Raw genomic sequence first — 22575 nt, 5'->3', positions numbered from 1 at the left:
ATTATATGTCACCTGAGAGCCCTCATAATGGCTAAAATTAACAACACAAGAAACAACAGGTTTTGATGAGGCTTTGGAGAAAGGGTAGCCTCCTTACATTCCTGGTGGGCATGCGAACAGATTTAGCCACTGTGGAAAACAGTGTGGAGGGTCCTTGAGAAGTTAAAAAAATTGGATCCCTGGGTGGTGCAATGGTTTGGTACCTGTCTTTGGCCCAGGGTGCGATCCTAACCCCACCTCCAAACCTCCTGCCCTAAACCCTAAAGCATAACCCTAACCCTAACTCTAAATACTGTCACTAACCCTAACCTCATTCCCTAATCCCTAACCCCCACCCTAACTCCTAACCACTGACCCTTACCCTTATCCCTCACCCTAACATCTAATCCGTAACCATCAGGTTAATCACAAACACCTAACATCTAACCTAAGCCAAACCACCAACTGCCTCACCTCCCCTGACCCTACCATTCATTCTACCCATTCACTTACCCTGTGGTTCTGAGGAGTCCCTTCTGATATGGATGAAGCTCCCAATGTCTTGTGCTCTTTTTGTTCAGTCTCCTTATTTATTCTCTGTGATGCTCCTGAGAAGGGAGTCACATCCATCATTTCCTTCCTGAATGCTCACTGTCAGGACACAGCAACCCCACAATAGAATAAAAACTGAGCCCAGTCCAAGGGCAGGAAGCCCCTATTAGAACAGATCTCAATGCCCTTGAAGGCCCCATATCAAAATGTAAACAGAACTTGAGGAATTACTCCAGCCCTTCGGGAGTTCCCCGAGACCAACTCTTAAAAATAAGCTAAAACCCACCTCGGGGTCCAAGTCCCCGCTCCACTGTGTTGGTTATACTTGGACACAAGCTCGAGCTTGTAAATAAACCCTCATGTGTTTGTTTTGGTGTTGGCTTCTTGGTGATTTCTCAGATTCACAATCTTGGGCACAACAGTCTGAGATAAAAAAAGAAAACCAAAAGAAGCTCGGACGCAGGTAGAGTGAACGCAGGGTTCTGAGCGAAGCCACGGAGACCCGGGGGCTTTGGGGTTCTTCTGTGGAGGCCCCAGCAGACTGGGGGGCGGGATGCTCAGCTCCAGAGCCAGAGGACCCAGTGTCCCCACCTGCATCCCGCCCATCAGGGCCAGGAATCAGGGAGCAGCACAGTGCCACCCGCAGGAGCCCAGAGGCGCTGACGCCCACCCCGACTCTGACCCCCACAGGTGCAACTCCCAGGCAGATGTGCACCTGACAATCATCATCAAGGCCCATCCCCAGACCCCACGCAGACCATTCGCTGCCCCCAAGTTGCCAGACCACACAGGCTGCAAAGCTTCAGCTCTGCCTGGAAAGTAGGGTCTAGATTCCTTTGTACTTTGTGCTCTATTTTTAATTATTTTCTTTGATTCTTTTTTATTAATTGCCTTATTTTAATTTTATGTATGTACCTTATATATTTCTTATTTTTACTTTTATGGTAGTTTAATTGTGTTTCATATTTTGGGATTTAGAATCTTTTAACAATCAGGCCAAAATAATCTGGTGGGTTTTTTTGGAAGGCAGTTGTTATTGTTTTTCTTGGTTTTTCTTTTTCTTCCTTCTTTCTTTTCTGGAAAAAATAATGAGATGGAGAAATTCTCCTCCATAAAATAACATGAGGTAGTACTCACAGCCAGGAAGTTCATCAATAAACATATATGATGTCTAACTACAGTTTAAAACAATGATTATAAAGATTGCAGCTGGGCTGGAAAAAGAGCACAGAAGCAAACTAGAGAATCCCTTACTGTAGAAATAAAAGAGCTAAAATCAAGTCAGTCCAACGTTAAAAATGCTATAACTGAGATGCAGTCCCAACTGGAAGCCTTAAAAACAAGAAAGGTTATGGACCACAGAGGCAGATGTAGGGAAGTCACCCACTTATTAAAACAATAACATTCATATCATAGGAGACTCAGAAGATGAAGATAGAGAAAAGGTGGGCCTTACTCAGCCATTAGAAACAACAAATACCCACCATTTGCTTCAAGGTGGATGGAACTGGAAGGTATTATGCTGAGTGAAGTAGGACAATCGGAGAAGGACAAACATTGTATGTTCTCATTCATTTGGGGAATATAGGTAATACTTAAAGGGAATATAAGGGAAGGGAGTAGAAATGTGCGGGAAATATCAGAAAGGGAGGCAGAACATAAAGACTCCAACTCTTGGAAATGAACTCTTGGTGACTGAGGGGAGGAGGGCAGGGTTGAGGGTGAATGGGTGATGGGCACTGAGGGGTCACTAGACGGGATGAGCACTGGGTGTTATTCTGATTTGGCAAACTGAACACCAATAAAAAATAAATTTATTATTTAAAAAAAAAGAAAGAAAGAAAGAGTGGCACCGGGGTGGCTCAGTCAGTTAAGCTTCTACCTTAAGTCAGATAATGATCCAGGTCCCAAGGAAGGCTCCGTTTTCAGCAGGGAACCTGCTTCTCACTCTCCCTCTGCTTCTATCACTCATGCATTTTCTCTCTTCTCTCTCTCAAATAAATAAATAACATCTTTGAAAAAGAAACAAAAAAAAAGAAACTCACAAGGAAGAGAAATCTCCCTTGTAGAAGAATTTCAAACAATTTGTGCAGACATTCCACTCTCATGTTGATGAGCATAGCTTCCCACTCTTACGAGTGGAATACACATAGTAACTTCCTTCTACAAAATATATTATGTAAAACAAAATAATATGATGATGATAATAACAATAATTAATAATAATAAAAAGAATCACTTAACTATGGAGAAAGATGACAAACACTACCTCAGCAAGATGATGAGGTCGATACCAAGACTGATAAATCATGTTGATAGTATCTATCCTTTATATGATATAATAAAAATGGCAGTATATCTCTGCATAAAATCCACAAAAACAATTCAATCATGAGATAAACAACAGACATGTCCCAACTGAGGGAAATTTTACAAAATACTCTAATTCTCAAAGTGTTCCAGTGCAACAACAACAAGGAAAGGCTGAAAGACTGTCACAATCCAGAGGAGCCTAAGAAAACAGGAGGACAAATGGAATGTGATGTGAGGGATTGTAACTTAGCAAAAACTAAGGAAATCTGAATAAACTATGGTCTTTGGTTAATGCGACTATTTTAATATTGATTAATTAGCTAACATTTCTACCGTACTAATATATCAATAATTGGAGAAATTGAGTGCAAGTGCATGTGAATGCTCTGTACTATCTTCTCAATTTACCTATATATCTTTGTTTTTTTCCTAATAAATAAGATTTATTTTGAAAATTGACTTAAATGAATCAGGATCCAAGTGTGAAGACATTTTAAGAATAGTTTAATTAACTGTTGCCTTATTCTTAAAGAGTTCCTTTGATGGAAACAGAGTAAGAATTTTACATCAGAAGGAAAGAAAAACACTTATAAAAACGTATAATGCCTTCTCAACCTGAAAAGCAGGAACGGATAATAAATAGCAAAAATCAGATAAAAATACTTCTATTATAATAGACAGCATATTGCAAGTGCAATTAAAATTAGCAATGCATAACATTTATTTCATTCACATTTGTCTTCCAAAGAGTTCAAAGTGTTTCAGTGTCAGTTGAAACAGGGGAAGATTCTCAGGGAAGAATCCTTCACATAATAATAGGACCATTGGTAATAATGTCTCTCAGTTCTTTCCAAATCCATAAAGATGCATTTCCTGAGGAGTGACTGAGCTGTGAAGAAAGAGATGAGAAACCCTCATCCCTCTGAATTACTTGTGTCAGAATATTTTAACCATAGTACTATGGATAGTAAATTATCCTTATTAACAGGAAATACATCTCAGATTGGAATCTGAGCAATCAGATGGGCAGAGAAAAAAGGCTTTGCCTCACTCCTCATCTTTTAAACATAAAGGACAGCTTTTCTATGTGAAAGTCAGTTTTCAAGATAGCCTTAGGGAATAAGAGTCTGCAGCATTGAATCCCGCTGCACAGCCGGGGTGCACGCAACCCAGGTCTTCCTGATCCCAAATCCCTGGTCCTGTCCAACACACGCTGCCACGCTGAGGTCATTTGCAATTGCTCTCTCAGGAGGTCTGGGGAAGGGGAAAGGAGCTAGATAGGATGCGATGGGACGCAAGGAGGCTGAAAAAATGAAGGCCTTTCCGCTTTAAGTTCAGCGTTCGAACACGTCCAGCCATCCCAGGCCCCTGTGAAGAAGAGATGAAATTTACATTACTTCAGTTACAGGAAAAAAACAAAAGTTTACAGCTTCATGTCCTAGAAACCCCCACTATAGAATAAGAACTGAGCCCACGCCACGGGATGGAGGCGCCTATTAGAATGGGAACAGAGGTCAATGCCCTTGAAGGCCCCATATCAAAATGTAAACAGAACTTGAGGAATTACTCCAGCCCTTCTGGAGGTCCCCGATACAAGCCCTTAAAACTAAGCAAAAACTCACCTCGTGGTCCAAGTCCCTGCTCCGCTGTGTCTGGTGTACTTGGATGCAGGCTAGAGTGTGGAAATCAACCCTTGTCGGTTTGCATCAGTGTCAGCTCCATAGTGGTTTCTTGGATTCGCAATCTTGGGCACAACATCTCCATGTCCCCTCCCACCTGGGCTGAACCCTTATCCCCTCCCATCCAGGCTGACCCTCAGTCACCTCATGGCCCACAACAGCTGGGCACAGGCCCTCACACAGGTCCCACGGGCATGGTGGGCACTCCTGCCATGCCCAGCCTCCTAGGGGAAGGAAGGAGGTTTTGGCAGGACACACTCCCATGGTGGCCCCAGGGCTCCCTGGCCAGCATGGCAGCTCGTGACAGATGGGGGTCTGTGTCCCTGATGCCTGCACCTCCTCCCCAGTTTTCCCACAGGAAATGAAGGAGGAGGTCCTGGTCTCCTCCAGGGACGTCACCCAGGTAGACTTGGACGTCATCAGGACATTCGGAAGCCACACCGTATTTTGGGATGGTTAGGGGGTCGGGTGAGGCTGCTGGGCCAGGGGGCGTCGGGGCCCTGAGGGAGGCCCCGGGGCCTTCTGGGTAGGGAAAACGGATTTCTGAGGCCGGGGGGAGCAATAGCAGCCAACAAAACACTGCTCCATGGTAGGATGCTGGGGATGACCCCGTGCCCACACTCCCGGTGCCTCGGGGATGAGGACGCCAGTAGGATGGGGCCTCCAGGGGTTGCCATGTGAGCTGAACGCCAAAGGAGAGAGGGATGGCCCCCTGAGAAGCAGGGCATGGGGTGGGGGACGTGGGGGGCAGGAACCAGACCTGGGGGCCAGGCGCCATTGCCGTGGCTGGAGCAGAACACACATCAATCCCATGAGGGTCGGACGGGTCAGAGTGACACCCACTCTCGGTGCTTTACATATTTCTAAATTCTATGCATTTCATTTGAGACAATTTGCAATTTGAAAACATACATAGTATAATGACCCCCAGATAATGCCCCCAGTCCAGCCAGGGCCCTGCACTGACCACATGGTGCCCCAGGGGCAGGTGTCACTGCAAACCCCAGACTAGTCGCTTTTAACTGTAGATGTCTCCTTGTGCATCTTAGAGGAAGGAGATGCCCTTTTTCCACAGGCCCCCCACGACATACCCATCATTCACCACTCCCACTCCATCCCCCTACATCATCATCCCCAATGGCATCCCACAGACTCCATCCCTGTCAAAACCACGCAGCCCCACACAATTCCCACTCACGCCATACCCCAACACCATCACCCCTACACCATTCCCCACTCTCCACCACCATCATACCCCTGCCCCCACACCATCTATCACCACACCATTGACCCCCAGCAAGGACCCTGTGCAGGTGCCCCCTGTGGGACATGCTCAGCCTCCCTGGGGTTCTCTGGATACCCTGATCCCATCAGAAGCCCGGGTGTCCCATAGAGTACCCATGGGTTGCAGGGAGGAGAGAAGACAGGGTGCCCCAACAGGGTGGGTACAAGTGAGTGGTGCAGAGGACCCACTGTGCCCTTCTTCAGCCCACTGTCCCTCATTTAGGGCGGCACCCTGCACAGGACACCAGTCCTTAACCCATGGGGATCTGGGCTGGCCTGGCCCTGGGCTCTGTGAGGGCTGGGGTGATTTGAGCCCTCACCCCAGGCCCAACACACAGACTAATGGGATCCAGCCCACATGGCCCTGGCCAGCCCTGGATTCTGGCCCCTGACTGAGGGAGCCCTCTCACAGCTGGATGTTGACTCCTGGGCCCTGGGGTAGGATGGTGGGCCCCACCCGCACCCACACCAGGAGGCAGGCTCCTCCAGGTGCTGGGGCCCCAGGGATCCCGAGGCCGGGGTCCAGCTGCCCTGCGGGGCCCAGCACAGAAGCCCATGAGGTGCAGGTCCAGGTCAGCTCTGCTGTCCTCTGAACTGTCTCTCAGACTGAAATCTCAGGACACACGCCCGCACCCAGAGTCCACACCTGCTCCCAGGTGGGGGACTCCAGCACCCGCCCCCCAACACATGTCATTCTTGCCCTCCCCTAAAGGACAGAAAGGTCTCCCTCCCCAGGGGAAGGCGTGCACCCTCGACTCTGAGCCCGTTTACTGTAGAAAGTCAATAAAGTGTTGTGGTGCAAAAATGCACAGCCAGCCCATTTCTATGTCTCCCAGAACACTGTTCACGGGGCATGGAAATACACCAAGAGAGGAGGAGGGGGTACCACCTTGGCCCCACCAGCCCCTGCAGGGGGGCCATCAGGAACACCCAGCTGACGTCCCCACATGCCTTCCACAGGTGGCCAGATGCCGGGTTCAGGACCTGACAGACTTTACTGGGACTCAGGCTGTGCCCCACGGCCCAGGAGGGCCTGGGACAGAGTGACAGCCAAGAAGCCTCAGGTCACCAGGGTCTGTGCAAAGCGACCCGGATGTCTGTGCTCCCTCTGTCCAGGAGGTCGTGGCTGGCCAGGTACGGGGCACTTCCTCCCCTCCCCACATCCCCTTGCCTATGAGCCTGGGGCAGAGAGGGCCTGCAGGGCAGTCAGCATGGCCCTAGAAGGGATGTCAGGACAGTAGTCCCTTGTGTTGTGCCCAAGATTGTGAAACCGAGAAACCACTGAGGAGCCAAGACCGATACAAACTCCCAAGGCTTTCTTTACAAACTGGAGCTTGTGTCCAAGTGCACCAGACACAGCGGAGCAGGGACTTGGACCCTGAGACTAAGAGGCATAGCAGCTTTATAGGGGCCAGTGGACCATGGGATATGCAGAAATTTGCACAGTCATGTCAGTTCACACGCAGGTGGCCGATTGAATTGCACCTTACCGTATAGTATCCACTTGAGCTTGTCTATTACTTTGGTCAGAATCGGCGCACAGATTTGCTGGGCACAAAGCGGGGTTCACTGTTATGAGCTGATTTCTGATTAGGGTGTGCCCAGCAATCTGACTAGGGTGGGGCAGCGCCTTAAGCCATAATCAGGTGATGAGGGGGTCATAGGGGAGGTGGCGGGTGTAGCGCAAAATGGAATCAGTCCTGCTCTGCTTGCTCAGGGGTAGGAGATTTTTGTTAAATTTCCTAGGTCCCACACTTGCAGCTCATGCACCTGGGCCACCTGCACCAGGTGGACTCAACGTGCACACCTTGTGGTGCTGGATCTCTCACACCACCGTGTGGAGGGCACCCTCCTTGCCCGAGTGAGTAGGAGCTTGGTGAGCATGGGACTCGACCTGAAGGCCAGGCAGCACAGGAGACTGAGGAACCCTATCCCCGTCCCCACCCCGACTCCCACACACAGGCAGCCCCAGGGCTCCCCTCCATGTGCACCCACCTCCTCAGGAGCACCCCCCAGAGCGGCCCTGAGGTCTGGCTCCCTGCTGGAAAGGCATCAGGGAGAAGAGAAGCACATGGTGCTTGGCAGGACCCACTGCAGGACCTAGGAATGTGGTCAAGCTGGAACTTCCATCTCAGCAGACACTCCAGCGGAAAGTCATTGCATGAGCCAGCACAGGGTCGGCCAGGAGACCCCAGTAGCTGCCCAGCTCCAGCACCAGAAATGATGTTGTGCCCACCATTTTGGCGTTTGGGTGACCCAGCCAGAGGATCCGATAGCTGCACGTGATAGCTGCATGTGATAGACAGACACACACCCCAAAACCAACAAAAATCAGAATCCCCCCAATGTTGTCAAACAGCAGCCGATGATTCCATACACGACGCTGTGGTCCCCAAAAGGATACATGGAAGATGTTATAAACCACGACTACAGAGGTGTCAGAGGTACGGAGATGTGCCTGCTGGGTTCCAACAAGGAGCACAGAGGAGCAGGAAGCATCCTATGGAGGGGGTCCCTCCTAGGAAAGGACACCAGGTCCCTGTGAAGGCTACGGAGGGTGAAATCTGTCCTCCTCCCTTTCAGCTTCTGGTTTTCCTCCTAAATGCCATTTTCTTCAATCATAACACCAAAAATTTATTTTATGTTTTTAAATTTCTTTTTATAAGAGTTTAATTTTTATAAATTCTTTCTTCAGCAAGGGTGTCATTCAGGATAGAAGGAGATATAAAGATTTCCCAGACAGGCAAAATATAAAGGAGTTCATGACCACTTAACTAATCCAGTAAGGAATTTTAAGAGGGACTCTTCTAGTGGGGGAAAAAAACAGACCAAAAGCAACAAAGACTAGAAAGGACCAGAGAGAGTCACTGGAAACACCAACTCTACCGGTAACACAAAGGCAGTAAGTTCATATCTTTCAATAATCACTCTGAATGCTGATAGACTAAATGCTCCAATCAAAAGATAGAGGGTATCACAGTGGCTTAAAAAACAGGATCCGGGATGCCTGGGTGGCTCAGGTGTTGAGCCTCTGCCTTTGACTCCGGGTGTGATCCTGGAGTCTGGGATTGAGTCCCATAGTGTGCTAATAGTGGGGAGCATGATTCTCTCTCTGCCTAATTTTCTGCCTCTCTCTCTCTCTCTCTCTCTCTCTCTCATGCTCTCAAATATAAAATCGTTATTAAAAGAACAAGATCCATCAGTATGCTGCCTACTAGATGCTCACGTTAGACCAATAGAAACTGGGAGATTGAAAGTCAGGGGATGGAAAATCATCTATCACGCTAATGGTTATGAAAAGAAAGCTGGAGAACCCATACTTATATCAGACTAACTAGATTTGAAACCAAACCCTGGGGGACATCTTGTGGCTCAGTGGTTGAGCATCTGCCTTCAGCTCAGGGTGTGATCCTGGGATCCCAGGATCGAGTCCCATATCGGCATCCCTTTGGGGAGCCTGTCTCTCCCTCTGCCTATGTTTCTGACTCTGCTTCTCATTGTATCTCTCAAAAATAAATAAATAAAATAAATCTAAAAAAAGAAAGAACAAATACTGTAAGAAGAGATGATGAAGGACATTATTTCATAATTAAAAAGACTATCAGGATCAAACAACTAAATTTTTATGCTGCCAACATGGCAGTACCTAAATATGGAAACCAATTAACAACAAACATACAGGAACACACTGATAATAATACACTGACAGGGGATTTCAACACCCACTTATGGAAATGGACTGATTGTCTATGCAGAAAATCAACAGGGGAAAAATAGCCTTGACACACTGGACCACAGGGACTCAACAGATAGAGTCTGAACGTTTCTTCCTAAAGTAGAATACACATTCCTTTCAAGTGCACATGGGACATTCACCAGAACAGATCATATCATCGGCCACAAATCAGCCCTCAACAGCTACAACCAGTACAAGAAGGTTGATATCACACCATGTACCTTTTTGGACCACGACTCTATGAAGCTCGAAGTCGACAGTTAGAAAAAATTTGGACAATCCAAAAATACGTGGAGATTATGAACATCCTCGTAGAGAATGAATGGAGCAACCAGGAAATTAAAGAGGAAATTTAGAACAAATGAAAATGAAAACATGTTTCTCCAAACCACTGGGATGTAGAAAGGGCAGTCCAAAGAGGGAAGTACATAGCAATACAGGCCTACCTCAAGAAAAAAGAAGTCTCTAATACACAACCTAATCCTACACCTAAAGAATCTGGAAAAGGAATAACAAATAAAGCCTAAAGCCTACAGAAGAGGGAAAAATAAAGATGAGAGCAGAAATAAACAATACAGAAATTTAAAAAACAGTAGAATGGAATAACGAAACAAAGAGATGGTTCTTCAAAATAATTAATAAAAGGAATCAAGCCTTATCCAGCCTTACAAATGAGAAAAGAGAAAAGATCTAAATAAATAAAATCACAAATGAGAGAAGAGTAATCACAATCAACACCAGAAAAATAAGACAATTATAAGGGAATAAAATGACAAAATATATGTTAACACACTGGGAGACCTGGAATAAATGGACAAATCCCTAGAAATGTGCAAAAGAGCAAAACTGAAATAGGAAGAAATAGAAAATGTGAACAGACCCATAACTAGCAGAGGGATTGAATCAGCAAGGCACCTGGGTGCCTCAGTGGTTGAGCATCTGCTTTGGCACAGGTCATGATCCCGGGGTCCTGGGGAATCAAGTTCCACTTCAGGCTCCCCGCATGGAGTCTCATTTTCCCTCTGCCTATACCTCTGCCTCTCTGTGTCTCTCATGAATACATAAATAAAATATTTAAAAAAGAGAAAAGATAAAAAGATGAGAAAGGACTGAATTAAAATCACAAATGAGAAAAGAGAAATAACAACCAACACTAGAGAAATACAAACGATAATAAGAGAATATGATGAAAATTTATATTCCAGCAACCTAGAACCTGGAAGAAATAGATCAATTTCTAGAAATATATAAGATAGCAAAAATGAAAAATGAATAAATAAGAAACTTGAAAAGACCGATAACCAGCAGAAATTGAATCAGCAATCAGTGATCTCCCAACAGGAGATGCTTAGATCAATAGAACAGAATGAAAAGCCAAATCAAGATACAAACATGTATCTATGATCCATTAATGGACAACAAGGCAGGAAGGAATATCCAATGGCACAAAGACAGTCTCTTCAAGAAACCCTAACCCTGACCCCAGGATAAGAACAAATGGTGTTGGGAAAACCAGGCAGCCACATGCAGAAGAATGAAACTGGACCACATTCTTACACCATATATATAAAAAATAAATTCAAAATGGATGAAAGACCTAAATGTGAGACCTGAAACCATACAAAGAAGAAAAGATAGGCAGCAACATCTATGACATAGGCCATTGGATCTTCTTTCTAGATATGCCTCTGAGGTAAGGGAAACAAAAGCAAAAATACTATTGGGACTTCATCAAATTGAAAAGCTTCTGCAAAGTGAAGGAAACAACCAAACCTAAAAGGCAACATACAGGAAGAAGGGCAAGATGGCGGAAGAGAAGGGTCCCCAAATCACCTGTCCCCACCAAATTACCTAGATAATCTTCAAATCATCCTGAAAATCTAGGAATTCGACCTGAGATTTAAACATATATCAGCTGGAATGCTACAGAGAGAAAAGTTCGCGCTTCTATCAAGGTAGGAAGACAAAAAAGGAATAAAGAAACAAAAGGCATCCAAGGGGGAGAGGCCCCCGAGGAGCCGGGCTAAGGCCAAGGCGAGTACCCCCGGTCAGGAGAGCTCTGTCCCAGAGATGCAGGAGCTGCACCAATCTTCCAAGGTGGAATGGCGCCCGCAGGGATTCAGAGCAGGACCCCAGGAGGGTGGGGATACCCTCGGGGTCCATGGGAAACTAACAGACACCTGCACTCCCAAGATAGTGATACGAGCTCCCTAAGGGCTACAGGGCACATGCATTGACCCAGGAGCAGCTCTGAGGGGCTCAGGTGACGGCTCTGTGTGGAGGGGGCTGCGGGTCCCTGGGAGCAGCTAGGTGGCGGAACCTAGGGCAGAGGAAGAGACTCCATGTGAGGGGCCTGCGCAGCTCCTACAGCAGCTCAGAGGGGCTAGGGCGGCGGCTCCGTGGAGAGGAGACTGCACGGCTGGGAGCGAAAATCCAACAGCACAGGCCCCGTAGCACAGGGCGCCATGACACAGCCCAGGATTCGCCCTCCCCCAGGACAGGCATAGGCCTGGAGGGCCCAGGACAGCAATGACGCTCCTGCCAAGAGGTCAGCAGATCAACCGCCTCACCCCGGAGCCTCCAGGCCGTGCAGATGGACTGTTCTGGAGTTACTGTGGGGCTGAATACCGGTTTTCAGACCTGTTCACTGCCACTGGGGTTGTTTCTCCTTGGGCTTCATGGGGTAAACTACCCCCATTGAGTGCTTCCCCTGGCAGGGGGAGAGGAGCTCCCCCAAGGGCTAACACCTGAAAATCAGCACAACAGGCCCCTCCCCCAGAAGACCAGCTAGACGGACAAGTTCCAGGGGAAGTCAAGGGACTTAAAGTATACAGAATCAGAAGATACTCCCCCATGTTTTATTTATTTCTGATTGCTTCCCCATTCTTTTTTTCCCCCTTTCTTTCTTTTTCTTTCTCCTTTTATTCTCCTTTTTGCTTTTTTTAGTCCTTTTTCCTTTTTTCTTTTTCTCTTCTCTTTCCTTTTTTCTATCCTCTCTTTTTCTCTTATTCCCAATACACTTGTTTCTGGCCACTCTGCACTGAGCAAAATGACTACAAAGAAAAGCTCACCCCAAAAGAAAGAAACAGTCCTCTCTCCAACAGAGTTACAAATCAGGATTACAATTCAATGTCAGAAAACAAATTCAGAAGCACTATTATACAGCTACTGGTGGCTCGAGAAAAAGGCATAAAGGACTCAAGAGACTTCATGACTGCAGAATTTAGATCCAATCAGGCCAAAATTTAAAAGTCAATTGAATGAGATGAAATCCAAACTAGAAGTCCTAAAGATGAGGGTTAACAAGGTGGAAGAACGAGTGAGTGACATAGAAGACAAGTTGATAGCAAAGAGGGAAACTGAGGAAAAAAGAGACAGACAATTAAAAGACCAGGAAGACAGATTAAAGGAAATAAACAACAGTCTGAGGAAGAAAAACCTATGTGTAAATGCGGTTCCCGACGGCGCCAAAAGGGATAGAGGGCCAGAATATGTATTTGAACAAATCCTTGCTGAAAACTTTCCTAATCTGGGAAGGGAAACAGGCATTCAGATCCAGGAAATAGAGAGATCCCCCCCTAAAATCAATAAAAACCGTCCAACACCTCGACATTCAATAGTGAAGCTTGCAAATTCCAAAGATAAAGAGAAGATCCTTAAAGCAGCAAGAGACAAGAAATCCCTGACCTTTATGGGGAGGAGCATTAGGGTAACAGCAGACCTCTCCACGGTGACCTGGCAGCCCAGAAAGGGCTGGCAGGATATATTCAGGGTCCTAAATGAGAAGAACAAGCAACCAAGAACACTTTATCCAGCAAGGCTCTCATTCAAAATGGAAGGAGAGATAAAGAGCTTCCAAGACAGGGAGGAACTGAAAGAATCTGTGAACTCCAAACCAGCTCTGCAAGAAATTTTAAGGGGGACTCTTAAAATTCCCCTTTAAAAAGAAGTTCAGTGGAACAATCCACAAAAACAAGGATTGAATAGGTATCATGATGAAACTAAACTCATATCTGTTGATAGTAACTCTGAACGTGAACGGGCTTAATAACCCTCTCAAAGGCGCAGGGTTTCAGACTGGATAAAAAAGCAGGACCCAACTATTTCCTGGCTACAAGAGACTCATATTAGACAGAAGGACACCTACAATCTGAAAATAATGGGTTGGAGAACCATTTACCATTAAAATGGTCCTCAAAAGAAAGCAGGGGTAGCCATCCTTATATCAGATAAACTAAAATTTACCCCGAAGACTATAGTGAGAGATGAAGACGGACACTAAATCATACTTAAAGGATCTATCCGACAAGAGGACTTAACAATCCTCAATATATACTCCCCGAATATCGGAGCTACCAAATATTTAAACCAATTAATACCGAAAGTGAAGAAATACTGGTGACATCAATCTAGGTCTTTCTACCCTCGATAGGTCTTCTAAGCACATCTCCAAAGAAACGAGAGCTTTAAATGATACACTGGAGCAGATAGATTTCACAGATATCTACAGAACTTTATATCTAAACTGAACTGAAATGAATAAACATTCTTCTCAAGGGCACATGGAACTTTCTCCAGAATAGTCCACATACTGGGTCACAAATAGGGTCTGAACCGATACCAAAAGATTCAGATCGTCCCCTGCATATTCTCAGACCATAATGCCTTGAAAGTAGAAATGAATCACAACAAGAAGTTTGGAAGGACTTCAAACACATGGAGGTTAAGGACCATCCTGCTAAAAGATGAAAGGGTCAACCAGGAAATTGAGGAAGAATTAAAAAGATTCATGGAAACTAATTGGAATGAAGATACAAACTTTCAAAATCTTTTGCATGCAGCAAAAGCAGTCCTAAGGGGGAAATACATCACAATACAAGCATCCATTCAAAAACTGGAAAGAACTCAAATACAAAAGCTAACCTTACTCATAAAGGAGCTAGAGAAAAAAACAGCAGCTAGATCTTACACTCAAGAGAATAAGAGATTTAATTAAAATTTGAGCAGACCTCAAGGAAATTGAGACCACAAGAAATGCGGAACAGAGAAACAAAACCCGGAGTTGGTTCTTTGAAAGAATTAATAACATACATAAACCATTAGCCTGTCTTATTAAAAAGAAGAGAGAAAAATCAAATTAATTAAATCATGAGTGAAAAAAATAAAATCATGAATGAGAAAGGAGAGATCATTACCAACACCAAGGAAATACAAATGATTTTAAAAACATATTATGAACAGCTATATGGAAATAAATTAGGCAATCTAGAAGAAATGGAGGCATTCCTGGAAAGCCACAAACTACCAAAACTGGAACAAGAAGAAATAGAAAACCTAAACAGGCCAATACCCAGAGAGGAAATTGAAGCAGTCATCAAAAAACTCCCAAGTCACAAAAGACCAGGGCCAGATGGCTTCCCAGGGGAAATCTATCAAACGTTTAAAGAAGAACACAGGGATCCCTGGGTGGCGCAGCGGTTTGGCGCCTGCCTTTGGCCCAGGGCGCGATCCTGGAGAACTGGGATCGAATCCCACGTCGGGCTCCTGGTGCATGGAGCCTGCTTCTCCCTCTGCCTATGTCTCTGCCTCTCTCTCTCTCTGTGACTATCATAAATAAATAAAACTTAAAAAAATAGAAAAAGAAAAAAAAAGAAGAAAACATACCTATCCTACTAAAGCTGTTTGGAAAGATGGAAAGAGATGGAGTACTTCCAATTTCATTCCATGAGGCCAGCATCACCTTAATTCCAAAACCAGACAAAGACTCCACCAAAAAGGAGAATACAGAACAATATCCCTGATGAACATGGATGCAAAAATTCTCAACAAGATAAAGCCAATAGGATCCAACAATACATTAAGAATATTAGTCACCATGACCAAGTAGGATTTATCCCCGGGACACAAGGCTGGTTCAACACTCGTAAAACAATCAATGTGATTCATCATATCAGCAAGAGAAAAACCAAGAACCATATGATCCTCTCATTAGATGCAGAGAAAGCATTTGACAAAATAGAGCATCCATTCCTGATCAAAACACTTCAGAGGGTAGGGATAGAGGGAACAATCCTCGACATCTTAAAAGCCATCTAGGAAAAGCCCACAACAAATGTCATTCTCAATGGGGCAGCACTGGGAGCCTTTCCCCTAAGATCAGGAACAAGACAGGGATGTCCACTCTCACCACTGCTATTCAACGTAGTTTTGGAAGCCCTAGCCTCAGCAATCAGACAACAAAAGACATTAAAGGCATTCAAATTGGCAAAGAAGAAGTCAAACTCTCCCTCTTCGCCGATGACATGATACTCTACCTAGAAAACCCAAAACCCTCCCCGTGAAGATTGCTAGAACTCATACAGCAATTTGGTAGCGTGGCAGAATACAAAATCAATGCCCAGAAATCAATGGCTTTTCTATACACTAAAAATGAGACTGAAGAAAGAGAAATTAAGGAGTAAATCTCATTTACAATTGCACCCAAAAGCATAAGATACCTAGGAATAAACCTAACCAAGGAGATAAATGATCTATACCTAAAAACTATAGAAAACTTCTGAAAGAAATTGAGGAAGACACAAAGAGATGGAAAAATATTACATGCTCATGGATTGGCAGAATTAATATTGTGAAAATGTCAATGTTACCCAGGCAATGGACATGTTTAATGCAATCCCTATCAAAGTACCATGGACTTTCTTCAGAGAGTTAGAACAAATTATTTGAAGATTTATGTGGAATCAGAAAATACCCCGAAAAGCCAGGGTAAGTTTATTTTATATTATTTTTAATTTTTATTTATTTATGATAATCACACAGAGAGAGAGAGAGAGAGGCAAAGACACAGGCAGAGAGAGAAGCAGGCTCCATGCACAGGGAGTCCTATGTGGGACTCGAACCCTGGTCTCCAGGATGGCACCCTGGGTCAAAGGCAGGCGGCAAAACGCTGCGCCACCCAGGGATCCCAAGCCAGGGGAATTTTTAAAAAGAAAACCATATCTGGGGGCATCACATGCCAGATTTCAGGTTTACTACAAAGCTGTGGTCATCAAGCCTGTGGTACTGGCACAAAAACACACATAGATCAATGGAACAGAATAGAGATCCCAGAAGTGGACCTTGATTTTTATGGTCATGAAATATTCAATAAAGGAGGAAAGAGTATCCATTGGAAGAAAGACAGTCTCTTCAATAGATGGTGCTGGGAAAATTGGACATCCACCTTCAGAAAAATGAAACTAGACCACTCTCTTTCACCATAAACAAAGATAAACTCAAAATGGATGAAAGATCTAAATGTGAGACAAGAGTCCATCAAAATCATAGAGGAGAACACAGGCAACACCCATTTTAAACTTGGCCACAGCAACTTCTTGCAAGGTACATCCATGAAGGCAAAAGAAACAAAAGCAAAAATGAACTATTGTGACTACATCAAAATAAGAAGATTTTGCACAGCAAAGGATACAGTCAACAAAACTAAAAGACAACCTACAGCATGGCAGAAGATATATGCAAAAGACGTTTCAGATAAAGGGCTAGTTTCCAAGATCTATAAAGAACTTCTTAAAATCAACACCAAAGAGACGAACAATCCAATCATGAAATGGGCAAAAGACATGAAGAGAAATCTCACAGAGGAGGACATTGACATGGCCAACATGCACATGAAAACATGGTCTGCATCACTTGCCCTTAGGGATATACAAATCAAAACCACAATGAGATACCACCTCACACCAGTGAGAATGGGGAAAATTAACAAGGCAGGAAACCACAAATGTTGGAGAGGATGCGGAGAAAAGGGAAGACTCTTACACTGCTGGTGGGAATGTGAACTGGTGCAGTCACTCTGGAAAACTGTGTGGAGGTTCCTCAAAGAGTTAAAAATAGACCTGCCTGACGACTCAGCAATTGCACTGTTGGGGATTCACCCCAAAGATTCAAATGCAATGAAACGCCGGGACACCTGCATGCCGATGTTTATAGCAGAATGTCCACAATAGCCAACTGTGGCAGGAGCCTCGGTGTCCATCAAAAAAGGAATGGATAAAGAAGATGGGACTTATGTATACAGTGGAATATTACTGAGACATTAGAAATGACAAATACACAACATTTGCTTCAACGTGAATGGGACTGGAGGGTATTATGCTGAGCGAAGTAAGTCAATCAGAGAAGGACAAACAGTGTATGTTCTCATTCCTTTGGAGAATATAAATAATACTGAAAGGGAATATAAGGGAATGGAGAAGAAACGTTTGGGAAATATCAGAAAAGGAGAGAGATCATAAAGACTCCTAACTCTGGGAAAAGAACTAGGGTTGCTGGAAGGGGAGGAGGGAGGGGGATGAGGGTAAATGGGTGACGGGCACTAAGGGGGACACTTGACATGATGAGCACTGTGTGTTATTCTGTATGTTGGTCAATTGAACACCAATAAAAAATAAATTTATTTTTTAAAAAAGATCAAACAACTACATATTTATGCTGCCAACATGGGAGTACCGAAATATAGAAACCAATTAACAACAAACGTACAGGAACACACTGATAATAATACAATGACAGGGGATTTTAACACCCACTTATGGCAATGGACCGATCGTCTATGCAGATAATCAACAGGGGAACAATAGCCTTGACACACTGGACCACAGGGACTCAACAGATATACTCTGAACATTTCTTCCGAAAGCAGAATACACATTCCTTTCAAGTGCACATGGGAAACTCTCCAGAATAGATTATATCATGGGCCACAAATCAGCCCTCAACAGATACAACAGGTACAAGAAGGATGGTATCACACCAGTACATTTTCGGACCATGGGGCTATGAAACTCGAAGTCGACAGTAAGAAAAAATTTGGACAATCCAAAAATTCATGGAGATTATGATCATCCTACTAGAGAAGGAATGGAGCAACCAGGAAATTAAAGAGGAAATTTAAAACAAATGAAAATGAAAACATGTTTCTTCAAACCTCTAGGATGTAGCAAAGACAGTCCTTAGAGGGAAGTAGATAGCAATACAGGCTTACCTCAAGAAACAAGAAGACTCCAATACACAACCCAACACTACACCTAAAGGAGGTAGAAAAGGAATAGGAAACAAAGCCTAAAGCCTATAGAAGAAGGGAAAAATAAAGATGAGAGCAGAAATAAACAATACAGAAACAACAAAACAGTAGAATGGAAATAATGAAACTAAGAACTGGTTCTTCAAAATAACTAAGAAAGTGGATCAAGCCCTAGCCAGCCTTATCAACAAGAAAACAGAAAAGAACTAAATAAATAAAATCACAAAAGAGAGAAGAGTGATCACAATCAACACCAGAAAATAAGACAATTATAAGGGAATACTATGAAAGATTATACTCAAACAAACTGGGAGACCAGGATGAATTGGAGAAATCCCTAGAAATGTGCAAACGAGCAAAACTGAAACAGGGAGAGATAGAAAATGTGAGTAGACCCATTACAAGCAAAGGAATTCAATCAGAAAGGCATCGGGGTGCCTCAGTGGTTGAGCATCTGCTTTGGCTCACGTCATGATCCCGGGGTCCTGGGGAATCATGTCCCATATCAGGCTCCCTGCATTGAGCCTCATTTTCCCCCTGCCTATACCCATGCCTCTCTGTGTCTTGCATGAATACATAAATAAAAACTTTAAAAAAGAAAAAAGATAAAAAGATGAGAAAGGATCCAAATAAAATCACAAATGAGATAAGAGAAATAACAACCAACACTAGAGAAATACAAATGTTTATAAGAGAACATTATGAAATATTATATGCCAGCAACCTAGAACCTGGAAGAAATAGATCAATTCCTGGAAATATATAACATAGCAAAAATGAAAAAGGAAGAAATAAGAAACTTGAACAGACAGATAACCAGCAACGAAATTGAATCAGGAATCAAGAATCTACCAATAGGAGATGCTTAGATCAATAGAATAGAATGGAATGCCGAAACAAGATACAAACCTGTAACTCTATGATCCATTAATCGACAACAAGGCAGCAAGGAACATCCAATGGCACAAAGACAGTCTCTTCAACAAACCCTAACCCTGACCCCAGGATAAGAACAAATGGTGTTGGGAAAATCAGGCAGCCACATGCAGAAGAATGAAATTGGACCACTTTCTTACACCGTATATATAAAAAATGAATTCAAAATGTATGAAAGACCTAAATGTGAGGCCTGGAACCATACAAAGAAGAAAAGATAGGCAACAACGTCTTTGACATTGGCCATTGGATCTTCTTTCTAGATATGCCTCTGAGTTGAGGGAAACAAAAGCAAAAATACTATTGGGACTTCATCAAATTCAAAAGCTTCTGTAAAGTGAAAGAAACAACCAAGGATAAAAGGCAACATACAAAATGAAAGGAGATATTTGTAAACAACACATCCAATAAACAGTTAGTATGCAAAATACGTAAAGCAAATATATATCTCAGCATCCTAAACACAAATTATCCAACTGCAGATAGGCAGAAGAAATGCACTTTGTCTCTGACAAGACATCCAGATGGTCACCAGACATCGAAAGACACTCAGCGTCACCCATCATCAGGGAAATGGAAATGAAAACCACAATAAGATGTCACCTGACAGCCATCAGAATGGATAAAATTAACAACAGAAGAAACAACAGGTGTTGTTGAGGCTATAGAGAAGAGGAAGCCCCCTTACACTCCTGGTGGGATGCGAACAGGTGCAGCCACTGTGGAAAACACTGTGGGGAGTCCTCGAGAAGTTAAAAATAGGGGATCCCTGGGTTGTACAGGGGTTTGGCACCTGACTTTGGCCCATGTCGCGATCCTGGAGACCCGGGATCGAATCCCATGTCGGATTCACAGTGCTCGGAGCCTGCTTCTCCCTCTGCCTGTGTCTCTGCCTCTCTCTGTGTGATTATCATAAAAAAATTTTTAAAAAGAAGTTAAAAATAGAGCTACCCTACGATTCCAAAATTGCAGAGCTACTTATTTACCCCGAGGATACAAAGGTCATTTAGTAGATTCCAAGTGGGACACGCAGCCCATTGTTTGTAGCAGCGTTATCAACAACAGCCAAACTGTGGATACAGCCCAGATGTCCATCGACTGATGAATGGGCAGAGACGATGTGGTAAATATACCCACTGCGATATCACTGGGTCATCAGAAGCGATGAAATAAAGCCATTTACAATGACGTGGGAGAAGTGGAAAGGACTTAAGCTTAATGAACTCAGTCAGTCAGAGAAAGATACCAAATACCATACAATTGCATTTACATGTAAATTTTAAGAAACCAGACAAACTGGCAAAGGGGCAGAGGGGGGATGAGAGAAGCAAACAAAAAAACACACTCTTAACCACAGAGAATAAACTAATAAATACCAGAGGAAGGTGATGGGGATGGGGAATCAGGGGATGGGGATAGTGGAGGGCACCTGTGGCCAGTACCAGGCATTGTATCCAAGGGTTGAATCACTATGTGGTAAACCTGAAACTATATCATTCTGTGTATACAAACAGGAATTCAAGTAAAACTAAAATAATAATAGGTAGTATTGATGAAACATGTATGCACTAGAGATAAAATCAGAAAGGCAACTGAAAAATCCAAATAAAGTCTTTAGAGCCACAAATCGCCTCCTTAGCTCAGCTCAGGAGAAGCATGCCATGTCTATTCTCACCCCAGCATATTCTCAGACCATAATGCCTTGAAATTAGAACTGAATCACAACAAAAAGTTTGGAAGGAACTCAAACACGTGGAGGTTAAGGACCATCCTGCTAAAATATGAAAGGGTCAATCAGGAAATTAAGGAAGAATTAAAAAGATTTATGGAAATTAATGAGAATGAAGATACAACCGTTCAAAATGTTTTGAATGCAGCCAAAGCAGTCCTAAGGCGGAAATACATTGCAATACCAGCATCCATTCAAAAACTGGAAAGAACTCAAATACAAAAGCTAACCTTACACATAAAGGAGGTAGAGAAAAAACAGCAAATAGATCCTACACCGAGGAGAAGAAGGGAGTTAATAAAGATCCGAGCAGAACTCAACGAAATTGAGACCAGAAGAACTGTGGAACAGATCAACAGAACCAGGAGTTGGTTCTTTGAAAGAATTAATAAGATAGATAAACCATTAGCCAGCCTTATTAAAAAGAAGAGAGAGAAGACTCAAATTAATAAAATCATGAATGAGAAAGGAGAGATCACTACCAACACCAAGGAAATACAAACGATTTTAAAAACATATTATGAACAGCTATATGCCAATAAATTAGGCAATCTAGAAGAAATGGACGCATTCCTGGAAAGCCACAAACTACCAAAACTGGAACAGGAAGAAATAGAAAACCTAAACAGGCCAATAACCAGGGAGGAAATTGAAGCAGTCATCAAAAACCTCCCAAGACACAAAAGTCCAGGGCCAGATGGCTTCCCAGGGGAATTCTATCAAACGTTTAAAGAAGAAACCATACCTATTCTCCTCAAGCTGTTTGGAAAGATAGAAAGAGATGGAGTACTTCCAAATTCGTTCTATGAGGCCAGCATCACCTTAATTCCAAAACCAGACAAAGACCCCACCAAAAAGGAGAATTACAGATTCTCTGGGGAGGCCAGTGACTTGGTGGAGTCAGGCTATCTTTGAAGCCAAAACCTAAATAGAGTGCATAAAACTAAATGGCCCAAGACGGTAGGAGTCCCAGTGCAGCCACATGCCAAGACCCAAACTCTAACCATTCACAGACATAACCCTAACCCTACACTTAATCCTAATGTTAACCTAACCCTTAAATAAGACCCATCACTAATCGAAAACCAAACACAAACCCCAAGACCAAAACACAGTCACTGAACCATCCTGCCAAACCTCAACCTAACTCCTAAACCTATTCTAAACCCTTAACCCTGACCCCTACCTTAAATCTAACCCTAACCCTAACCTCTAAACCTAAACTTAACTTAATGTACTCAAATCCTATTCCTGACCTTAACCTGTACCCTAACCCTAACCCTCT

General features: G+C 43.7%; 1 long non-coding RNA gene across 2 annotated transcripts in view; it reads right to left on the bottom strand.

The window, feature by feature from the left end:
* Positions 1-22575, bottom strand: part of LOC144304760 (uncharacterized) — a 478638-nt gene that overhangs the window by 36363 nt on the left and 419700 nt on the right. Inside the window, exon 1 of one of the 2 annotated variants that reach the window (XR_013371723.1) lies at positions 493-534. The exons of the other annotated variant lie outside the window; for it this stretch is intronic. This is a non-coding gene — a long non-coding RNA (uncharacterized LOC144304760). Of the gene's footprint in view, positions 1-492; positions 535-22575 lie in introns of those variants that run through there. 2 annotated transcript variants of the gene reach the window in all.

This window comes from Canis aureus, chromosome 34 (genome assembly GCF_053574225.1).
Source record: "Canis aureus isolate CA01 chromosome 34, VMU_Caureus_v.1.0, whole genome shotgun sequence".
NCBI classification, from domain to species: domain Eukaryota; kingdom Metazoa; phylum Chordata; class Mammalia; order Carnivora; family Canidae; genus Canis; species Canis aureus.
The sequence above is the reverse complement of the archived record's forward strand: the minus strand, read 5'-3'. Positions and strand labels throughout refer to the sequence as shown.